The sequence below is a fragment of the Oryctolagus cuniculus genome, chromosome 2, assembly GCF_051225735.1.
Source record: "Oryctolagus cuniculus isolate XC-2025 breed Fujian yellow rabbit chromosome 2, ASM5122573v1, whole genome shotgun sequence".
Classification (NCBI taxonomy): domain Eukaryota; kingdom Metazoa; phylum Chordata; class Mammalia; order Lagomorpha; family Leporidae; genus Oryctolagus; species Oryctolagus cuniculus.
In genome coordinates, this window is record NC_142868.1 from 136,934,735 (window position 1) to 136,956,651 (window position 21,917).

Genomic DNA, 21,917 nt, shown 5'->3' on the forward strand with positions numbered 1-21,917 from the left:
TAGTTGGACCCCTCCTCTTCTGGCCAGAGTGGATAAAAGCATGCGATCAGCCTCCCCTTTAGCCAAGTTCAAGGGAGGCAGGGGGAGGTTGTCCAGCTGGGAGGTTACCAGCTAATTCTGGGTCCTCAACCTCAGCCACCTCCTTGCCTGTCCTGGGTGAGGGTGTGGGAGAAATCAGATTGGCTGCCAATGGCGACCTCCTGCCTGTCTGGCCAAGCCTTCATTTTCTAAAAGTGGACACTGAGGTTAAGGAGGAAGCGAGCTGGGGGTCAGAACCCTGTACGTGGTCATCTAGCTGCAGGTCCTGGCACAGACACCATTCAACTTCCCATTTATCATTCTGATTCTGCCAGTTTGCTGGCTGGAGAACCCAGCTGCCCCATGGCCTTTCTTGAGGTCCAAGAACTACAACCCAGGGACATAGCTGGGAATCCAAGTCCCCCCCCCCCCCCCAGGAAGGGATGGTGAGGTCGCAATGTCTGGGCTCTCTGTTCCTTCCCACTTCCCACCCAGGCAGGGAGACCTGGACATACACTGGCCAGCTCCTGACTGCCGGGACTGCCTTTGGGGAGGGACACAGAGGCCAGCATGGGTCGCCTTTGTATGCAGGGTTTCACAGCTCAAACGAATCTAGTGGAACAAAATTTTCCATGTTATTAGAATGCATTTGAAGAGATGATTTCTTTGTTTCTTAAAAAATTAGTTATTTATCTGAAAGAGTTACATACACAGAGCCAAATGACCCCAAGGGCTGGAGTTGGACCAGACTCAAGCCAGGAGCTTCATCTGGGGGTCTCCCACATGGTTGGCAGGGGCCCAAGTACTCTTTTCCCAGGCCACTGGCAGGGAGCTGGATGGGAAGTGGAGCAGCCAATTCGAACCAGTGCCCATATGGGATGCCAGCGACCAGCCTGGTAGTTTCTTTTGATGTTTCCATTGAGGGCAGCATTTCCCCTTCCTTCCCTGATCCACCTCTGGGAGGGAGCTTGCCTGCAAAGATTTGTGTAGGCTCCTTTTTGTCTTTGCAGTGCAGCCACCTCCCTCCCTCATCCCCAGTGTTCAGGGATCCAGGCGTTTTGGACTCAGTTGCCCCAGAAGTGATCGTTTGCCATCCTTGATCCGTGCAGGTGGGTTGCAGGATACGCTTGGAGAGCAAAGGCTGAGGAACCGGGTGACAGCCTGTGGTGGGTGACAGGCCTGCAATGAGAGAATCCTGAGACAGTGCCTGCTACTGGGCCAGACCCTCCCAGGTTGCAGCCTGGGACGCTTGTCCCATTATCCTGAGATGCCTCCAGGAATTGTATCTGCTGGCAGCAGTCCTCTGCGGGCTGCCGCATATTCTTGGGAATATCCTTCATACAACATACTATTCAACTCCTACTATGTGCCTGGCACAGCACCAGGTGCTGGGGAACGGTGTGAACCCTAACTACGCAGATCCCCGAGGCGTGCACGCGAGTTGGCCAACCTTCCCTTGGGCAGACAGGTCCCAGGGGGGCTCAGGTGGGCACTGTGGGGCCACTCCACCCGCAGTTCACAGGCCGGGAAGCCGCTAAGGCCGAGTTGCTCTTCTGGCTAGAGATCAATCTCTAAAAATACCTCCCCTAAAGAGGCGCTTTCGCCAGCCTCAGGGGCCTAGAAGAGGACCCAAGTGCCACGCCCTGGCCCAGAACGCTTACAAAACACAATGAAACCCAGAAACCAAACCTCCCTAAGCAGCGGAACGGGAGGACCCACGCCTTGGGTGTTTGTTTGGAGTTGGGGGAGGGCGCCCGTGTTTGTAATGGGTGTGAAGCGGACCAATTTCATCAATTTCTTCCATTTTCCTTTGAAAAAATGAAAATACGCACTTGAGAAAAAAAATAACAGCAGGAAGTATTATAAAATGATTTAAACGGGGGTCTCTCCGGACCCCCAGTCTCTTCTCTGGACGCCCCAAGGTCCCGCCGCGTCTCCAGCATGTGTCCAATCCCTGCACGCGATGCGTGGTCCCCGGCCTCGTCCGCCCACGCCCGCGCCTGGCACTGTTTCCCGGAAGCCTGGTCAGCCCGCCCGTGTTCTCGCCGCCGGCCGGCCGGCCGTTGTGGAAGTGCCCGCGCCCCCAACGTGTCGCCAGTTTCGAGTGTTACCAAGGACTCACATTCTTGTGGGGCCGCTAGGTTTCTAGTTTTAAAAAGAAAAAAAAAAAGTATCAAATTGAGAGGAAACTAAAGAAAGAGAAGGACGGAAGATTGGAAACCAGGGACTTTGTGCGAGGGCCCGCGGGCATACGAGCGCGAGTCGGGGCGACGTGGGCCGGTCCCAGCCTGCGCACCCCAGAACGCCGCGCTCCGAGGCCGAAAGCCCCCGCCGCCCTCTCGAGACGCGCGAGCCGAGAGCCGGGCCGGGCGGCGGGGTCAGCGGGAATTAGCGCGCCGGGGCTGGGGCGAGGGATCGCCGTGGGGCGAGAGTTCGGGACCGGATTAGCGGGTTCAAAAGCAGGTCAGGGAGAGCTAAACGTGGCGACGAGGTCCGCGCGAGGTCAAGGTCCCCGGGAGAGGCGGGTTCCAGTCTACGCGGGAAAGGCAGCGGGCACTGCGGTGGACCGGGCGAACCGCGCCGGCAAGGCCGAGCGGCCAGCGCGTGGAGGGCCCGGCGGGCTTTTGGGTGGCGGCCGCGGGGACAGGAGCGCCGCCGCCCTTGGGCCCTGAGCCCGAGGAAGGCGCACGCGGCGAGCCGAACCCACGCGACCATTTCCAGGAATGCGACCAAGATTACGACTCACGCGCGCGCATCTGCAGAAAAGGGTTTACTTACTTTTCTTTTAGATTTTAATCCCGTTCCCTTTTCTTGTAACTCATTTTTCCCTTTCTGGCAAGGCAAAACATAAATAAAAACAAAGTCCAACAAACTCCACCGAACGCAGTCAAGGAATTTTCTCTGCCAGTGCACTGGCATCTGCGGGCTGCCCGAGGGACGAATCGCGGGGCGCGGCCCCACTTGTCTGAAGACATCGCATCCCTCCGCTCCATGCGCCCTGGAGGCTCGCGTGGATATGGAGCGAGAGCCGGCAGCGTTTCCTCTGCCCCCTCAGAAATGCATGCGGGACCCTGAGCCCCCGAAAGTTCCCTAGCAGGGGATATATTCGCGTTCTACTCCTGGGTTCTCACGGACAACAAACTCGGGAATGTGTGTGGATGCGATGTGGGCGCGGCCCTCCGAAATCTCTCAGATAGACCGGCGGCTGCTCGCGCGCTCTCGGGGCCGCCCGGCGCAGGTGGCTCCGCCCCGGTCGCCATCTCCGGCGTCCCCAGGCTCCGTCCTTCCTCCCCGGGACCGGTCTCCCCCACCCCGGCTCTTGTCGCAGCCTCAGCCACAGCCCCATCCCTAGCACTTTCGCTTTCCCCTCTCGGAGGTGCGGTCTGCAGAATGGGAGCCGGGACGCTCGGGCTCGCACGCTCCTGGGTCGCGCCCGATCCCGGCCCATCTAGACTGGTTCTGGCTGATTTTTTCCTCGGGTAACCGGAGTCCGCCCCACTGGGGCGAAGCTGAGCGGCCTCGAGAGGGGAGCGTGCAGGCGTGGGGGCCAGCCCCGGGCTAGCAGGAGGGGTCGTCGGGGCCGGGGGCAAGGGGCGGGGCCGGAAACGAGGAGGCCGCGCGGGACCCAAACAAAGCGCGGCCGGGTGCCCGCAGTCCTCCGGTTTCTCCCGCATCCTTCCGGTGGGTCAGCTCGCCGCGGTCTCGGAGGGCACGAGCGGGTTGTGTCCAGCGAGACAGAGCCCGGGGAAACCCCGCTCGCGCGGCCGCCAACGTTTGGCTTAACCCTGCTGCGCTCCGGTCGCGCCCGCGGACTCTCTGGTGGAGGGTGAGGGGCGAGGGGCCGCTACTCGTCCTCTAGTCCAGGTGGGCTCGTTGGTTGTGGCTTTGTTCTGAGAGATCCCGGGAATGCCACCCGCGACCCATTGCCCCCACGGGGCCGGTCAAGGTGCCAGGAAACCACCGTCCTTCCCCGGGAGAACTGCATTCCTCTGGCTGAAGATATTCTTTTTCTCAGTTTCTCTCTTTGGCCCTTTGCGTACTTCATCCCGCCACTTCATCCCGCCGGGCAACAAGAGTAGCATTGGGGAGAAGCCCCGAGGGGGGAAGCCCCAGTGCTCGCTAAAGAGAACCTGCCAGGCTTTCTTTTTTAAAACGTGTATTAAATTGTGCAATTTGTAGGCAAACCTGCAGCTTTGTAATCCGTCTATTTGAGGCCACACCTGCATGTCTGAGTACTTTCAATATTTTACGTTACAGTGTATCTTTTCCTTAGCTATTCCCTGGCCGGATAAACCAGAGTGTTCGGTTCTTCAACCTTTACAAAAGGCGCAAACCAAAACCTTTGCGCGGGTGGCGCGCTCCGTGGGGCATGGCGTCTTCAGGGTCCTCACAGGTTCAACAGGATAGGGGCGTTTTTATTGCGGTTGATACACTGTCAAACTCCTTTCCAAAGCAAAGCGCACGGGCATTTGTTTGCGGTTGTGTCGGGCAGAGTGTGGTGCTAGCGGTCAGGGGCGTGGGGACCCAGCCCCGCGGCTCCTTCCCCGCTCTTGTGCCCCGAGCCTTTGCAGAACGGGGGAGCTCCGAGGGCGAAGCCGAGGCCTGGGGCTTGGGGGGAGATGTAGGACGGGGTGGGGAAGGACAGCCAGGGAAACTTTCACAGCCCAGGTGAGGCCCTCAGACAGCTGCGGGCTGGCGGTTGTCAGGTGGAAACCGAGGCCGGCGGGGTCTGGCCAGACGAAGAGGGCAGGGGCGCCCACATTTCGGAGGGAGTTCTGAAAGGTGAGCGCTCACCTTTCTGATGAGGGCCATTGGAAACAGACAGCCTCATTACTGGGTGGCAGCTTTATTTTAAAAGATCGCTGTATTTAATAGAGGCATGATTGCATAATCATTGTTGTAATCGATTTTTTTTGAAAGGGAGTTTACAATTCTCTATTTTAAATACAAATTGTCCTCTAAGAAACAGTTCCTTCTCTCTAAGCTAGAGAAATGAGGGCACTTCAAAAAGTTCGTAAAAAATGGAATTAAGACGACTTAATTTTGCTCAAAAGGGTTGAAATCCAGTATATGAGGGGCTTACAAAAAGCTTATGAAAACTGCATATTATGGGAAAAGTACACATGGATTTTAGCCCAATTTTTTTGCATGAAAAGTAGACTTACATTTCATTCTGTTTTTCCATAAATTTTGGAGGTAGCCTCCTATGTATATTTTTTAAAGACTTGTTTATTTATTTGAAAGGCAGAGAGAGAGGGAGAGGTCTTCCATCTGCTGGCTCACTCCCCAAATGGCCACAACTAGCTGGAGCTGAACTGATCTGAAGCCAGGAGCCTCCCCTGGTCTCCCGCTCAGGTGCAGGGGCCCAACCACCTTTGCCATCATCTACTGCTTTCCCAGGCCATAACAGAGAGCTGGATCGGCAGAGGAGCAGCAGGGACCTGAACCAGTGCCTATGTGGGTTGCCGGCACTGCAGGCGGTGGCTTTGCCCGCTGCGCCACAGCGCTGGCCCAAACATTCTATGTATTTTTTTTAATAAAAGATTTATTTATTTGATTATTTTAAAGGCAGAGGTACAAAGAGGCAGAGGCAGAGAGAGAGGGAGAGAGGTCTTGGATCTGCTGGCTCACTCCCCAAATGGCCGCTACAGTCAGAGCCGGGCTGATCCGAAGTCAGGAGCCAGATGCTTCTTCCAGGTCTCCCATGCAGGTGCAGGGGCCCAAGGACTTGGGCCATCTTCTACTGCTTTCCCAGGCCATAGCAGAGAGCTGGATCGGCAATGGAGCAGCGGATCCAAACTGGCGCCCATATGGGATGCCGGCACTGCAGGCGGTGGCTTTACCCGCTTATACCACAGCACTGGTCCCGCCTGCTATGTGTTTTAAATCCTAAAAGCACTACATATATTATTTAAGCTTTCCTGTAGTGAGGCTATATTTATATATTACTTAATTAAAATAATAAATTAACATAAATTTGTAACATAATCAGAATGAAGTAAATACAATTCCATCTCCTGAATGTTTCCCCCAGAATTGCTTGGCTTATTTACAGTATTGCATGTGCAAATCATTTGTATATTTTCTCAACAATGATTTATACTATTCCAGCTACTCTGCAAATTGCCCTAAAAAATAGGTCATGATCTTACATGCTAGTGGACATAGCACTACATTTCTTTTAATAGCTGTCTAGATAACATTATATGAATTTGCTTCTATTTCCTTTGTAACAATTGTAACATTGTTTTGGAGTATTTGAGAATAAGTTGTCCACAGTATGTTCCCTTTTGCTGGCCTTATATTCCCTTGTGTGTATTTCCTAAGGAGAGCCTTTTCCTACATGATCATAGAATGGTTATCAAAGTCAGGAAATTTAACATTGATTCAATGCTGTTATATAGTCTTCAGGTTTTATTAGGATTTTTCCAAATTGTTCCAATAAAATCTCTTACACTATTTTTTTTCTGGTCCAGGATTTAATATAGTATTTTTAGGGTATTTCAAAAAGTTCATAGAAAGTGAAATTAAAAGATATTTATCGTGGTGCAAAATTTTTAAAAATCATGCATAGCTTTTAAATAATATTTATTTCCCATGAAAATTTTGAAGATCCCTTGAAAGCATAATTTCAAAATTTTTTTGCCCCAAAACAAACAAATCTTTTAATTTCATTTCCCACAAAAAATCCTGAGGTTCCTGTGGATTCATTACATTTAGTTTTCAAGTTCTTGCTAGTCTCCTTTAGCTGGAAACAGTCAACTTTTCATTGTCTTGTATCAAGATATTTTTGAAGAATATGGGTCAGTTATTTTGCATGCAACATGGTTTCTTGTTTTGTTTTAAACGGTCTGAAATGTACAGAAGAATTGTCAAGGGCAATGCAAAAACTGTCCTCTCTCACCAATCAACTGAGCATGCATGGTTTCTTCTGTGTTTCTAACAAACAAGGATATCTTGCCTCATAATTACAGCACAGTCATCAAAATCAGAAAAATTAACATTGTCTCATTGACTCCTTAAACATCACAAAGTTTCGCCACAGGTCCTGAAAATGTCCCTGGTTATCCAAGGATTCCAGCTGAGGCTTGTTCAGTTGTAATGCCTCTTTCGCCTCCTTCAAGCTGTGACAGTTCAGTCTTCACTTGACTTTCATGGGCTGTTATGTAGAGTGTCTCTCGGTGAGGATTTGTTTGATGTTTCCCAATGATTCACTTCAGGAGACGCATCTTTGGCAGGAATATCACAACAGTGATGCTGAATTATTCCCACTGTGGCCTGTGACCCATCAGGTGGGATGTGATTTTAATTTGTCACTGGTGATGTTAACTTTGATCATTCGAGTAAGGTGGTGCCTGCCGTTTCTCCCTGTGACATTATTGTTTCCCCCTTTGTAATTAGTAAGTCTTTTGTAGTGAGGATCTTTGAGACTATTGTGTGTATCCTGCTTCTCATCATAGTTTATATCAGTGTCAACAAATGGATTCCACTGTCTCTAGTGGGCTATAACTTGTTCTTATCGCTATTTAATTTACAAATTGTCCCAACTATGGGAGTCCCTTCAAAGTGTCTTCTTTGTCCTTCCTCACCCTGTAAGAGCTCCATTGAGCTATAATCTATATATCATAGACATCACCTAGCTAACTGCACTATTTCATTGTTTTCTAATGCATTCGCAGAATTGTGCAACCACCACCACAATCGGTTGTGGAGTATTTCCACTTCCCTCACAGGAAACCTCTTACTCTGAAGTTACCACCTTCTGACTCTTTGGTGCTATAGGCAACTATTAATCTACATTCTGCCTCCATAGCATTATCATTTCTAAACGTTTCATATAAATGATATTGTGCAATATGTAGCCTTTTGTGACATGTTGTTTTTAAGGTTCAACCATAATGCAGCATGTCTTACCAGCCCATCCTTTTTTGAGGTGGAATAATTTTCCAGTGTGTGGACATCCCCCATTTTGTATAACCATCCATCAGCTGATGGACATCTGGCTGGTATGAATCAGGTTGCTGTGAGCGCTCTTGTGAAAGTCATTGTGTGGCCGCATGTTCACAATGCTATTGGGTGTTTGAATATAACGGAGCAAGATTGTTGGGTCCATTAGTTCTGCATTGGAGAACTGCCACCCCTTTTCCCAAGTGGCTGCACCATTTTATGTCCCTTCACCTCCCAGCAGTGAATGAGCATTTCAGTCTCCACATTTTCACGAATGCTTGTTACTGGCTCTTTGATGGTAGCCATCCTAGTGGGCATGAAGCAGTACTTCATTATGATTTTCACCTTCATTTTCCTGGTGATTCGTGTGTTCACTGGCCATCTGTGTATCTTCTGTGAAGAAGTATGCATTTGGACTCTTTGCCTATTTTTATAGTGGGTTATTTGTCTTTATATCATTCACTTTTAAGTATTGTTTATCTATTCTAGGTGCACTTCTCATCACATATATGATTGGCCAATATTTTCTCTCATTCTGTGTTTTTTCACTTTCTTGATAATATCCTTTGACATACAAAAGTGTTTACTTTTGATGCAGTCTGATTTATGATTTTTTCCTTTGTTGCTTGTATGTTTGATATTATTTCTAAAAAGCCATTGCCAAATCCAAGATTTTTAAGATGTAGACTTATATTTTCTTCTAAAAGACAAAGTTTGGCTTTTACATTTAGAACTTTAATTTTGAGATAATTTTTGTATATTGTGTGATTAAGGACCCAATTTGATTATTATGCATATGAACATCCAGTTATTCCAGCACTATTCTTTGAAAAGACTACTCTTTCTTCACTGGACTGTCAACACCATTGTTTAAAGGTCTTGTTTTCTATGGGCATGTCTCTGGCACAGGACAGATCAATTTTACTTTGTACTTTTTCACACTCTAGATTTTGACCCTGCCATTTCCCCCCCAAGGCATCTTGGCTCTCTTAGTGGATAATGTCATTTAGAAGTCAAGGGCTGGATGCTAGCTTTGGTCCTTGCTCTTGGGGATTGCAGCTCCAAGACTGTCCCAGTGCTCCGAGCAGGGAGTGTGTGTGTGTCTGCTTCTATGCACATTTGCATGTATATTTATTGAGTCTTATGTGTTTGCACCAGTGACTCCAGTTCCATTCCAACCACAGGGCTCTTTCTAGTTTTTTCCTTTTCTGTATTAGTAACTCCCTCTCAGACACTGAGAGTCCTAATTCCTAGAATCCTTGATGTTTGTTTCATTAGCTCTCCAGGAGGCAACCAGTTTCTTGGTCCCCTACCCTCCCTTTATGGAAGTCTTTCTCACCCCACAGGGTCTGGAAACCCAGCTCCCCTACTGTGTTGATGTCTCCCTACTTGGATCCCAACACCCATGCTAGGCGTTCTCTCCTTTGTAGGGATGCTTGCCTTGCTTGGCGCCACCTGGTGGTCATGGAGTGGAATTACCAGGAAGGGAGGAGAAGGGAAGAGCAGCCTTAGGTTTGGAAAAATCCACACTCCTGTCGCTTCCCATTGATGTATGACTCCACGATGTGTGGCCACTTTATCTTCCTTCTCTGCTGTCCTAGGGGAAGATATCCAGGTGACTCCAACTCCCCTGCTACCCCAAATAATGCCACAACAAGCACCTTGTCCAGGCTTCCTTAAGCACGTATGGGAAAATGTCTTTGGGATCTGTACCCAGGATTGGTGTTTCTGGGTCTCATGTTATAAAAATGTCTACCTTGCCTGAATGTTGCCGGCTCACTGTCCATGCAGAGCGGCTGCTCCCACCACACTAACCAACAGCACACTCAGACTTCCGTGTCCACATCCCCTCCGCCCTCAACGTGATATTTCCCACTCTCGAGTTCTTGCCAATCAACAACAGGCATCAAGACATTTTGTTGTTGTTTTAATGTACATGCCTCTGATTAGCAATGCTCCTGAGCATCTCACGTGTGTTTATTGGCCGCTTGGCTTTCCCAGGTCTATGCATTTAGCTATGTGTGGCCCTCTATTTTCTTAGAACCTATATGGAATATGGAATATGGAATCTGTTCACATTCTTTTCTTTTCTTTTCTTTTCTTTTCTTTTCTTTTCTTTTCTTTTCTTTCTTTCTTTCTTTCTTTCTTTCTTTCTTTCTTTCTTTCTTTTTCTTTCTTTCTTTCTTTCTTTTTGACAGGCAGAGTGGACAGTGTGAGAGAGAGACAGAGAGAAAGGTCTTCCTTTGCCATTGGTTCACCCTCCAATGGCCGCCATGGCCGGCGCACTGCGCTGATCCGATGGCAGGAGGCAGGTGCTTCTCCTGGTCTCCCATAGGGTGCAGGGCCCAAGCACTTGGGCCATCCTCCACTGCACTCCCGGGCCACAGCAGAGAGCTGGCCTGGAAGAGGGGCAACCGGGACAGAATCTGGTGCCCCGACCGGAACTAGAGCCCCGTGTGCCTGCGCTGCAAGGCAGAGGATTAGCCCACTGAGCCGTGGCGCCGGCCCACATTATTTTCTTTCTTTCTTTTTTTTTTTAAAGATTTATTTATTTATTTGAAAGAGTTACACAGAGAGAGGAGAGGGAGAGAGAGAGATTTTCCAGCCCCAAATGCTTACACCAGCCAGCCTGGGCCAGGTCAAAGCCTGGAGCCAGGAACTCCATCTGGGTCTCCTATGTGGGTGACAGGGACCCACCTACTTGGGCTGTTACCTGCTGACTTCTGGAGGGGTGCATTAGCAGGAATCTTGGTTAGAAGCAGGGGCGGGGCTGGTGCTGTGACTCAGTGGGTAAACGCCTTGGCCTGAAGCCATGGCATCCCATATGCTGGTTTGAGACCTGGCTGCTCCACTTTGATCCAGCTCTCTGCTATGGCCTGGGAAAGCAGTAGAAGATGGCCCAAGTCCTTGGGCCCCTGCACCCATGTGGGAGACCTGGAAGAAGCTCCTGGTTCCTGGCTTTGGATCGGCACAGCCCCGGCCATTGCAGCCATCTGGGGAGTGAACCAATGGATGGAAGACCTCTCTCTCTCTCTCTCTCTCTCTCTCTTTCTCTCCCCACTCTCTTTCTCTGCCTCTCCTCTCTCTGTGTAACAGTGACTTTCAAATAAAATAAATAAATCTTAAAAAAAAAAAAAAAAGAAGCAGAGGTAAGACTGAAACCCAGGCACTATGATATGGGATTCTGGCATCTCAAGAGGTGGCTTACCCCACTGCCCCACAGTGCCTGCCCTCCGGTGCTCTGAGGAGCACTATATCAGCTCCACAGATACCTATAGCTTGAGTGGTCCCTAAAGTATTAAAGCCTTAAAGGTTTTCATTAGCACAAACAGTTGTCCCCACAACCACTCTTCAAGGCGCATCTTTGCAGCTATGCCAGAATTTCCTTAGATGAGCTCTTAGAAGTGCTGTTTTCAGCTCAGGACACATATAACAGAGTCCTCAAGTGTGGGAAGAAGTGCTCCCAGCTTTAGAAATGGGAAGCGGCACTGAGGCTGGAGTTAGGTAGTGAGGAGGTAGTCAGCAGCGGCAGAGCTGAGCACAGAGGAGTGGACAGCCATCTTAGTCGCTATGTCAGTGGAGGGGTTGGGGGGACCAGCTTCCCAAAGCTGCCCTATGAATCCTGTGGACTCCCTCAGGTCCAGAGGCAAGGACAGGAGTTGTGAGGACACTGACAGGTCTAAGAAGTACTTTCTCATACACCCCCCCCCCCCCAGCCCACGGTCCCGGAGTGGAGAGATGGACAGACATTTGCCTGGTCACAGACTTATTCACAGCCTGAAATTCTACTTCCCTGGGACTAACAGGATCAGAGTTCTATCATGTACAGCTGGGCAGGTTGTGCATTGCACAGAAGTTACATAGCTCAGAAGTTAAATTAGCCTGAGCTGATTTAAAAAAAAAACATTTATTTTACTTATTTGAAAGAGTTACAGAGACAGGTAGATCCAGAGAGAGAGAGAGAAAGAGAGAGGGAGAGAGAGAGAGAGAGAGAGAGAGAGAGAGAGAGAAACATCTTTCACCCTCTGGTTCACTTCCCAAATGGCCGCAACAGCCTAAGCTTAGCTGATTGGAAGCCAGGAGCCAGGAGCCAGAAGCTTCTTCCAGGTCTTCCACGTGGTGCACAGACCCAAGGACTTGGGCCATCCTCTGCTGCTTTCCCAGATGCATTAGCAGGGAGCTGGATTGGAAGTGGAGCAGCCGGGACTCATATGGGATGCTGGTGTTTGGGCTGCATGGGTTAGATGTGCTCTGGGCCTAGGGGGAAGACCAGGCTCCCTGGTCTCAGGCCAGCCACACAAAACTGTCCAGGGGGAGGGTCCCCAGTATCTCTCTCACAGCCTCCTCTGAAGAGGACTTGGTTCTCTTCCAAGCAGTCCAGCAGCCTCCTGGGAGAAGCCCACGCCGAGCTCCTTTGGCCAGGTCTGAGTGGGGCTGGGCAGCCTGCAGAAGAGTAGAATCTCCATGGGTTGCAGCTTGGGGCACCCGGGCAAGCTTCCAGGGACTCGTGGGCTCTGGGCAGAGGTGAGGGGGCTAGTAACAGACACGTATTCTAGCAGCTGAAGAGGCCGTGTCCCCTTCCTGTTGTTGGCATCCCCAGACTCGGTGACAGACTCAGAGGCAGAGGGGTGGGACTTGAAGTGGGTGGAGATCCCCACGTGGGCCAGGCTAGGGGAGAGAGCAGCTCTTCCCTTCACACAACAAGGTGGGCGCACTGCCTGCCCCAGGGCTCCCTGGGCCGGGTCTGAGAGGATCCGGATAGGGTGCGAGGGGCTGATGTCTGAGCCAGGGGCGTTCTGAGTTCCTGGCGTGGAACCCAGACAATCTCCTTCAGCTCTTCGGCTTCGGGCCAGCCTGGCCTGGGATGGTGCGGGCCCAGGCAATGCGGGGTGACGGACAGGCGCGGATACTCGCGCTCGGGTTCCGAGGCACCTTTTCATAACTTGTGACCCAGGTACCCGAAGCCTGGGTACAGAGCTCAGACACCCACGGGTGATTAAGGAAGCCCGGGCCAGGAGAAAGGCGCCCAGATAGGCGCCTTGTGTCTGCTCATGATTCAATCAGAAAGGTGCATGTAGCAAGCACCTGTAGTGCGTGTGTCCTTCTAACGACCCTGCAAGGTGGACCCTGTCTCTCCACTCAGTACACGGGCGCCCTGAGGCTCAGACGGGTTAGGTTTTTCGCCCGAAGTCACACAGCGCACGGCGGGCAGGGCCCGTCCCCTTAACCGTAGCGGGCGGCCTGCGGTGTAAACCGAGCGCCTGCACGCGCGCCCAGCGCCCCGCCTATGCCGCAGCGGCCAGCAGCTGAGCCCCCTCCGCTCGCGCGCTCCCGGGCCGGGCCCGGCCGCGCCGCCTCGCCCGCGGGCTCCTGAGATGCAGCCTCGTGCTGCCCTCTGCCGGTGGCGCTCGCGTCCCTGCGCAGGCGCCCTGGGACGCGGGCCGACTCAGCTGCCCTGCTTGCTTCCCCCATTTCGCCCCCAGCAGGCGGAGGAGGGGGCGGGGAGGATCTCTAATCCTGGTGGGGACCGGGGAGCGGGTCCCGCGTCTAGCTTGTCTGGTCACGCCTGTGTCTGCCTGGCACTGGAGCCCACGCTCCCTAATCCCTGTCTATCTGGAGCCGGCAGGAAGGGAGCAGACACTAGGGCCTCCTCCCCGCCACCTCCCCTCTCCCCCCAGCCCCAGGTCGCGAGCCCCCGGCGCCTCCTTGCTTCGCTGCTGAAATCCCTCTGGCGCCCTGGGGGTATAGGATGCTGCGGTGAACAACGGTGTGACCCCACTGTCCCACTCCCAGGGGCTGGGAGCCGCTGTGAGTGTCCGCAGGGGAGACCGACGTGGGCACAAATGCCACGGGTGACGCACACACGAATAACTGTGGGCGCAGAGCCCCGCGCAAGGCTTGGGCGACTCTGGGGAGGCTGGGCAAGGGCATTCCAGGCTGCACCTGGGTCTCTCTCCAGCTTCCAGTCGCGCATCTCGGCAGCTGCTGGCGATGAGGCGCTTTGAGGCCACAGAGCGCTCGTTCTTCCTCACCGCGTTTGCCTGCTTCACAGGTCCACCATTGGCTTTAGCTGAGCGGATGCAAGGCGACGTTGTGGAAACTGGAAACGTCGCGGCCGGGGGTTGGGGGGCTCGCGCGTGCTCAGGAGGACGGCGGGCCATTCTAGCCCGGCTTGCTGTCCCTGGTAGGGTACCCCGGGCAGAGGGCTCTTGTGCAGGGAAACAGCCACAGACGGAGGTAAGAGGCCTGGGCTTATTACGTCACATCCCCCCCCCCCCATTCATACGTTGAAACCTGGTGACTAGTGTGATGGTTTTTGGAGATGGGGCTTGGGAGGTGATGAGGTCATAGGGCTGAGTCCTTTACGAAAGAGGCTCCTTCCACCTGCCAGCGCCATGTGTAGACGTTGGGAGGAGGTGGCCAGCTGCCTAGGAGGCAGGTCCTCACCTGACACAGAGTGCTGGCACTTCCCCCAGAACCGGGAGAAATAAATGTCTGTCGTTTGTAAGCCGCTCCACAGCAGCCTGGGTGGACTAGGATGTGACCCTAAACCTGGCCCCTTTGAGCTGTTGGTTTCTGTGGCTTTGTTTTTTGTGCGTGCAGAAATTGGAGGCACTGGCCCTGGCCACTGGTTTGTGAGTCTATCTGAACATGGGGTTATGGTCAAGTCCCTGGCCCAGGATGTGGTGGTCCTTTGACGAGGACTGTGGTGAGCAGGTGGCATTCCCGTGGGCCAGTGTGTGGTTGTTGGTGTGACAATAGTGGGGGGGATGCCCCAGTAACTCATATGGGATACGGGGGTCCCTTGTGGCACCATGTAGATGATTCCTCAAGGCCAGAGGAGTGCTTGAGTTGGGGAGACGTGGCAGATATGCAGAGAAGTAGACCATGTGGTAGGAGGTGACCAGGGCCTGGAGCTGGCACCCCCCAAACTGCTGAGAGTTCACAGGAGAGAGAGAGCCTCATCTTGCTATGGGGTCCAGAGAAGGCTTAATGAAAGAATTGGCATTCTGATGGGCTGTGAAAAATGGCTCAGGCGTATCGCAGCATTAGGATATTAATGAGTCTCAGGTTGGGACCTGATGATCTGAAACTTCTGTTAACTTTTTAAAAATCCCATCGTTTAAAAATTCAGAGATTAAAAAACAGCATAAGAGCTTAAATTCCCTATTGCAGTCTGCAGTCACCTAAGTGGCCTTGGGAGGCCCTCAGTGCTGTTAAGTCCCTTGTGGAGCTTTCCAGGGTGTCCCCTCCATGGGCAAACAGAGGCAGCACACCCACAGATGCCTCCCTCTTCCCACAAGTGGCTGCACCCTCCCCCCACCCCCACCCTGGTCTGGAGATGGTTCCATGCCTGTGTGAAGGCTGGAGGCCAGCTCACCCAGATGGAGAGCTGAGACCCTCACACTCCACCTCTGAACAGCCCTGATCCCAGAAAGCTGCAAAGAGGTAGCAGTGGCCTTCTCACTTTGGGAAGGCTATGATCTTCATTCTGATTTGTCCTGCCTCAGCCAGTTGCTCTGTGAGAATGGCCTGGAAGGACTGTGCAGGTATCCACAGAGCACTATCAGAACAGAACACAGTCCCCGTGGGGGTGAGTTAACAGGGGAAAATGATTGGGAACACACTGGCCTCATGTGTTACCCTGTTGCGACTCTCCCACACACCAGGGCTGATGGGTCACTCTCCAGAGAGGACTCTATAAGGCTTTGCCAGGGCCCTGAAGTTGAAAGCTTGACTTGAAGTTGAAGTTGCCTTGTGGGATGATGGAAAGCAGGTGTGATTGATTACCTGTGGTTCTGGCTCTAATCCCTTGAGTTCACCCCCTTCCTTCTCTTTGTGCTCACAGGGCTGACAAGGACTGGGGTTTGATTCTTGGTCCTTCCCCCACACTCACTATTGGATGGAGTGATGAGAATTCTTCAGTTAATGTAAGCTCACCTGAACAGCTGAGACCAACTATCTCATCATGACAAACGAGACCATCTACGTCCCCTGATGTCTGAGTAGATGGACCAGTACTTCAGGATGAATTTGATAAATACGTGTAGGGAGACAAGGGAATAATGAATTGTAAAAAAGGAACCAAATAGAGGTTCTGAATATGGACAGCAGTTAAAATAGAGGCCACAACAGGTGTGAATGGGTAGCAGGTAGAATGGATGCAGTTGATAAAGAAATGGTGAGTTGGCAGATCCACAAGAAGTGCCCCAGAAGGGAGCAAAGATAACAAAGTAGGACATTTAGATAGGAGTATGGTGGATGGAAGTGCCAGTGCCAGGATGCAGATAACAGCAGTCACAGGAAAAGAGAAAATTCAATGTGCAGAAGAGTATATCTTCGGAGAGATTATAGACCTAAATGTCTTGAAATGTTAGAAGGGTGAACACCCTCAAATTGAAAAGGTTCACAGCATAGCAAACAGGACAGAAAGGGAAAACGCACTCCTACGTATGGAGTAATGTAAGAATATCCAGGAGAAGCAGAAAATTCTAAAAACTTCCAAAGAAACCATCTAGCATCTTAAGCAAATAGACGACTGCAGTGATCTTGCATGTACCCATTATCCAGACTGAACAATTGACTCTTCTTATTTTATCTGCATCCCGATGGTTCTCACTCCAGTTACTTTATTTTCTGTAAATACTTGAGTAAGGATCTCTGAGAAATAAGAACTCTTCTAAAAGACACATTAACCATAGCTGCAGTTGAGTATCAATTCTTTTTTTTAAATTTTTATTTATTTTTTTGACAGGCAGAGTGGACAGTGAGAGAGAGAGACAGAGAGAAAGGTCTTCCTTTTCCATTGGTTCACCCTCCAATGGCTGCTGTGGCTGGCGCGCTGCGGCCGGCGCACCACGCTGATCCGAAGGCAGGAGCCAGGTGCTTCTCCTGGTCTCCCATGGGGTGCAGGGCCCAAGGACTTGGGCCATCCTCCACTGCACTCCTGGGCCATAGAAGAGAGTTGGCCTGGAAGAGGGGCAACCGAGACAGAATCCGGTGCCCTGACTGGGATTAGAACCCGGTGTGCTGGTGCTGCAGGTGGAGGATTAGCCTATTGAGCCACGGCGCCGGCTGAGTATCAATTCTTAATACCACCAAACAGATAGTAATTATTCACATCTTCTCTTTTGTCTCATATGTGTCTTTTTACAGGCAGCCTGTTTCAGTCGGCTTCCAACCAAATGTCATACATTGTATTTATTTGTCACAAGGTCAAATACATTGTATTTATTTGTCACAAGGTCAAAGCTTTGACAGTCTGGAATGGTGCACCTTCCTCTGTGTGAAAACCAGAGCCTCTGACCTAGAAATGCCCACACTCTGGGCTATCTACCATGTTACTCTGTACTTCCTTCATCTGGCTGCTAGATCCAGAAGTCTGATCAGATTGAGGTTTGAATCTCAATTTGGATTTCACAGAAAGTCATGCACAGTGCTGGGTGCTTCCCCTTGTGCCTCCCCTGCCTGGCTGTCTCTTGTGGTGGGGACTTCTGGACAGACCAGCAAGGGAGGAGAGCTCTCTTCTTCTCTGGCTCCCTCCTGGCACTACTGCACCTTTAGGGCCCGGTGGGTCTCCTGGCCCCATAACCTTTTCTGGGGTTCATAGCGACCCCAGGTCTACATTTCCTGGACAAACTCAGGAAATGTTAGCTAACTTGTCAGGCCTGTGGTGCCTCTAGTTTGCCTTTGCTAACCAAAACATCAATTACTTATTTCCACAAATGGTTGAGTGGAGCATTATGGGTCAGAGTGGACCCTGGAGCTAGGCTGCCTATGTTGTCATACCAGGTTTGCCCCTTAATTGCTTCACAACTTTGAACAAATTACCTTATTTCTTTGGGTCTCAGTTTCTACATCTGAAAAATGGGACTGCTGCTATCTGACCACCTCATGCTGCTGTTGAGGAGGGCCTACGTGTTCGTGCTGGTCATGTGCTGAGGCATCTCTGACCCACGCTGGTCGCCCTCGGCACTCACTGCTCTCAGATGCCAGGTGCTAAGTGCAGGGGCTGCGTGGTGCACATGACCCAGCGCCTGCTCTCAAGGAAGACACAGCTGCTACGGAAGACGTGGCCTGGGGAGCTGGGAGCACCCCAAGGGGAACCTAAGTTGGTTTGGGGGTCAGGGATATCTGACTAAAGTATCCGTATCTGACTTGACACTTGGAAGAGTTGCAGAGGGGGAGAAGGGTGGCAGTAAGGTGAGGGCTTGGGAGTATGCATTTTAGCTACCTTGTCGGGCCTGTGGTGCTTCTGGTTTATGTTAGTTATCCAAAACATCAATGAATTATTGCCGCAGATAGTTGAGTGGAGCATTATTGGTCAGAGTCCATGGGCACTGCAAGGTGAGTGCATTGGTCCAGGTGGGCTCAGAACATGAGAAAGGGGGTGGGGTCAGGCCCGGGAGGAGGGCAGGGCAATTTCCAGAGACCCTGGGGGTCCGTGGTGTACTGGTTGAGGAGCCAAGCCCTTCTCCCAAGGGTGCTGTGAGTGTGTGTGGGGAAGGTTGTGAGGTATGCTACAGGGTTTGGTCTGCTTTGGAAGGCACTGGGTAGAAGGCAAGACTGGGGGCCTGGAGACCTGGGGCCGTGGTCCTGGAGGTGGTGGCGTGACCATGTGGATTGAGAGGTATGGGTGGACTCAAAAGACATTGAAGAGGTAACATCTAGTGAGTTAGACTGCAGGGGAAGTGGAGTACTTACAGGGAGCCACATTCCCCTAAATCTCAGGATGCAACCTTACTTGGAACAGGGTCTTTGCTGATGCAGTTAAGGTGAAGCTGAAGACAAGATTCTGGGAGTGTGTGTGTGTTTGACAGACAGAGTGGACAGTGAGAGAGAGACAGAGAGAAAGGTCTTCCTTTTGCCGTTGGTTCACCTTCCAATGTCTGCCGTGACTGGCACGCTGCGGCCGGCGTACTGCGCTGATCCAAAGCTGGGAGCTAGGTGCTTCTCCTGGTCTCCCATGCGGGTGCAGGGCCCAAGAACTTGGGCCATCCTCTGGGAGTGTTCATATGTGACACCAGGACACAGAGACAGTGAAGGCCTGTGAAAATGGACGTGGAGGCTGGGGTCACGCAGCCCTAGGCCAGGAATCGCCAGGACTGGGAGGGGCAGGGAGTGTGGTTTTGCTTGCATCTTGCTTTCCAACTCAGACCTTCTGAACTACGCCAGGGGAAATTTCTGTTTCTCTAACCCCCGGTTTTAGTCATTTGTATCAGCACTTTGGAACACTAGCACAGGAATCACCGAGGACACTCAAGTCTGGGACACCAGCCCAGGTCAGACCCGGTGGCCTTGATGGGGATGGGAGCTGTGGTGGACAGACGGTGAGGTTTGCTTCCGGTTGTGATGTTTTATTCTTGAAGCATCTGTGTGACACTCAAGGGAAGATCACCAGAGTCACTGGATCCCAGACGTAGGTGTCTGTCGCTCCCCGTCTTCGTGGAGGAACGACACAGGACCCTGCGCTGTTCTTTTGTCTGCTCGGCCCTCCCAGGGTTTGCTGCTGGTTCTTCCCGGGTTGGCTACCGTCCCTTCCACCTCCGTGGAAGGGCGGTTCCCCCTGCCACCTTCCCCACTTCCGCGGGGGAGCGGCACACCGCCGGCCGGCTCTCTCGGGGGCTGCACAGATGTTCCTTCAGATAGATGTTCCTCGTGCATGGTGCATGGTGTCTCTCTCCTCCTTTATAGTCCTCTTCCACCAATCCCAACTCTGCTACCCACACGCCAAGTACGCTGCTCTCCTCCAATCAGGAGTAGGTCCTACAGTTTATTGGTTGAACTGGAGGCAGCTGTGTAGAAGCTGTTTCTCCCTTCTCAGCGCCATATTGTGGGAGAGCAGATGCATAGAATAAGTCTTAATTCCAGTAACTTAGTCTAGTCCGAGTTGCTCCCCACAGGTGTCAGTGGACTTGGGGGGGGGGGAGGAAGGAGCCCACCCCCGGGAGAGCATAGAGGATGGTCAGAAGAGACCTCTGCAGAAGACTGGCATCTGGGGAGAGAAGGAGAGGAGGAAGTCAGGAAGGTTTCTGAGCAGCTGGGGAGATGGGGGGAGACCGGGAGCCTGTGGGGCCACCCACTTCCAGGGGCGCAGGGCGTTTCAAGGGGTGGAAGGTAAAAGGTCAGAGATGGAGGGACTGGCACTATGGTGTAGTGGGTTAAAGCCCTGGCCTGAAGTGCCAGCATCCCATATGGGCGCTAGTTCTAGTCCCTGCTGCTCCTCTTCTGATCCAGCTCTCTGCTATGGCCTGGGAAAGCAGTAGAAGATGGCCCAAGTCCCAGAAGAATCTCCTGGCTCCTGGCTTCAGATCAGTGTAGCTCTGGCCATTGCGGCCATCTAGGGAGTGAACCAGCGGATGGAAGACCTCTCTCTTTGTCTCTACCTCTCTCTGTAACTCTGTCTTTCAAATAAATAAAAAAATAAATCTTAAAGAAAAAAGGTCAGAGATGGAAAGTTCTGTTTGGATTTGGTTGTTTCACCGTGACCTTGGCAAAAACAGCCTTGGTTGGAGTAGGGGAAATGTGGAGCCCCTCCTCCTCCTGGCTCCGGTGCGCAGGAGTCACCTCGGAGCAGACAGCCCTGCGTTTTTAGAGGGTGCAGATTCTTTAACAGTCAGACTCCACTTCCGCAGCCTAACTCACTGGATGCTACCTCTTCAATGTCTTTTGAGTCCACCCATACCTCTCTAGAGGGTGCAGGGTCTTTAACTGTCAGCAGCCAGCGGGAGCGAGGCCACCTCCACTCCAGCTGCGTCCTGAAGACCCAGACTCTCTGTGTCGGCTTTTTGGGGCCAAGGCTGGAAGTTGTCTGTCTCCCATGACACCATCGCCTGTCACTCTGTTTCAAGAACCAACAACTTCATCTCTTTCCTGGGGCTTCATGGGAGTGAAAGAGAGGAGAACTCGTTTTCCTAGCAGCATTTGTGGGGGCCTAGGGTCCCTCTAAGGCCAGGATTCTGTTATAACTCATCTAGTCTTCAAAGATCCAAGGGGCAGTGGGCTCACCCTGGTGGGAAAACCAGGAACAGCGGGTCTTTCTGGGCCCTGGCAGAGGTAATGGCGTGTTCGCGTCACTGATGGAGAGAGCATGGTTTTTGTCGAAGCAGTGCAGCTGCAGGAATTTCAGGAACTGGATTCCTCGCTTCCTGTTGGTTGACGAGAAGTGAACCCTACAAAATCCTGATGAGCAGTCAGATGTTTCAAAGCACCATGAGAGAAAGATGACCTGACGTGAACTTGGCGTGAGCCAGGGAGGGGAAACAGCAAGCATCCGCCTGGGTGGTGCCAAGGCAGGGCTCACGGGAACGCTCTGTGCAGAGTGCTCCCCAGAAACCGACACAAGGGCAGGGGGCTGGGGGGGCGCACCTGTGTGGGGAGGGCCAGTGGGCCGCACACAGTCTGGGGACAAGGTTCGGACTGGACGCAGCCCACCTGCAGCCTGGTAGTCAAGCCTGTATATGGATCTTCTTCATGACACACTGTACTCTGTTAGCAGGACCAGCCATTCTCCCAGGCCTTTCAAGCCACGATTTGTTATTATTATTTTTTTTAAGATTTATTTATTTATTTGAAAGGTGAAATGAGAGAGAGAGAGAGAGATATCTTCCATTTGCTGGTCCATTCCCCAGATATCTGCCAAAGCTGGAGCTGTGCTGATCTGAAGCCAGGAGCCAGGAGATTCTTCTGGGTCTCCCGTGCAGGTGCAGGGGTCCAAGGACTTGGGCCATCTTCTATTGCTTTCCCAGGCCATAGCAGAGAACTGGATCAGAAGTGGAGCAACCAGGGCTTGAATCAGTGCCCACATGGGATGCCAGCTCTGCAGGCAGAGGATTAACCTACTACACCACAGTGCTGGCCCCAATAAATACAATTTTTAAAAGAAATAAATTAAAAAAAATGGATCCTGAGGAACATCAAATGTGCATTTGTTGATGGCTCTGATTAAAGTG

At 51.8% G+C, this 21,917-nt stretch overlaps 1 protein-coding gene across 1 annotated transcript in view; it reads left to right on the forward strand.

Annotated features, from left to right (window-relative positions):
* Positions 1-13,950: 13,950 nt before the first annotated feature.
* Positions 13,951-21,917, forward strand: part of CD207 (CD207 molecule) — a 43,690-nt gene continuing 35,723 nt past the window's right edge. The window contains exon 1 of the mRNA XM_089327580.1: positions 13,951-14,202. The gene's annotated coding sequence lies outside the window, so the exon portion shown is untranslated. The remainder of the gene's footprint in view (positions 14,203-21,917) is intronic.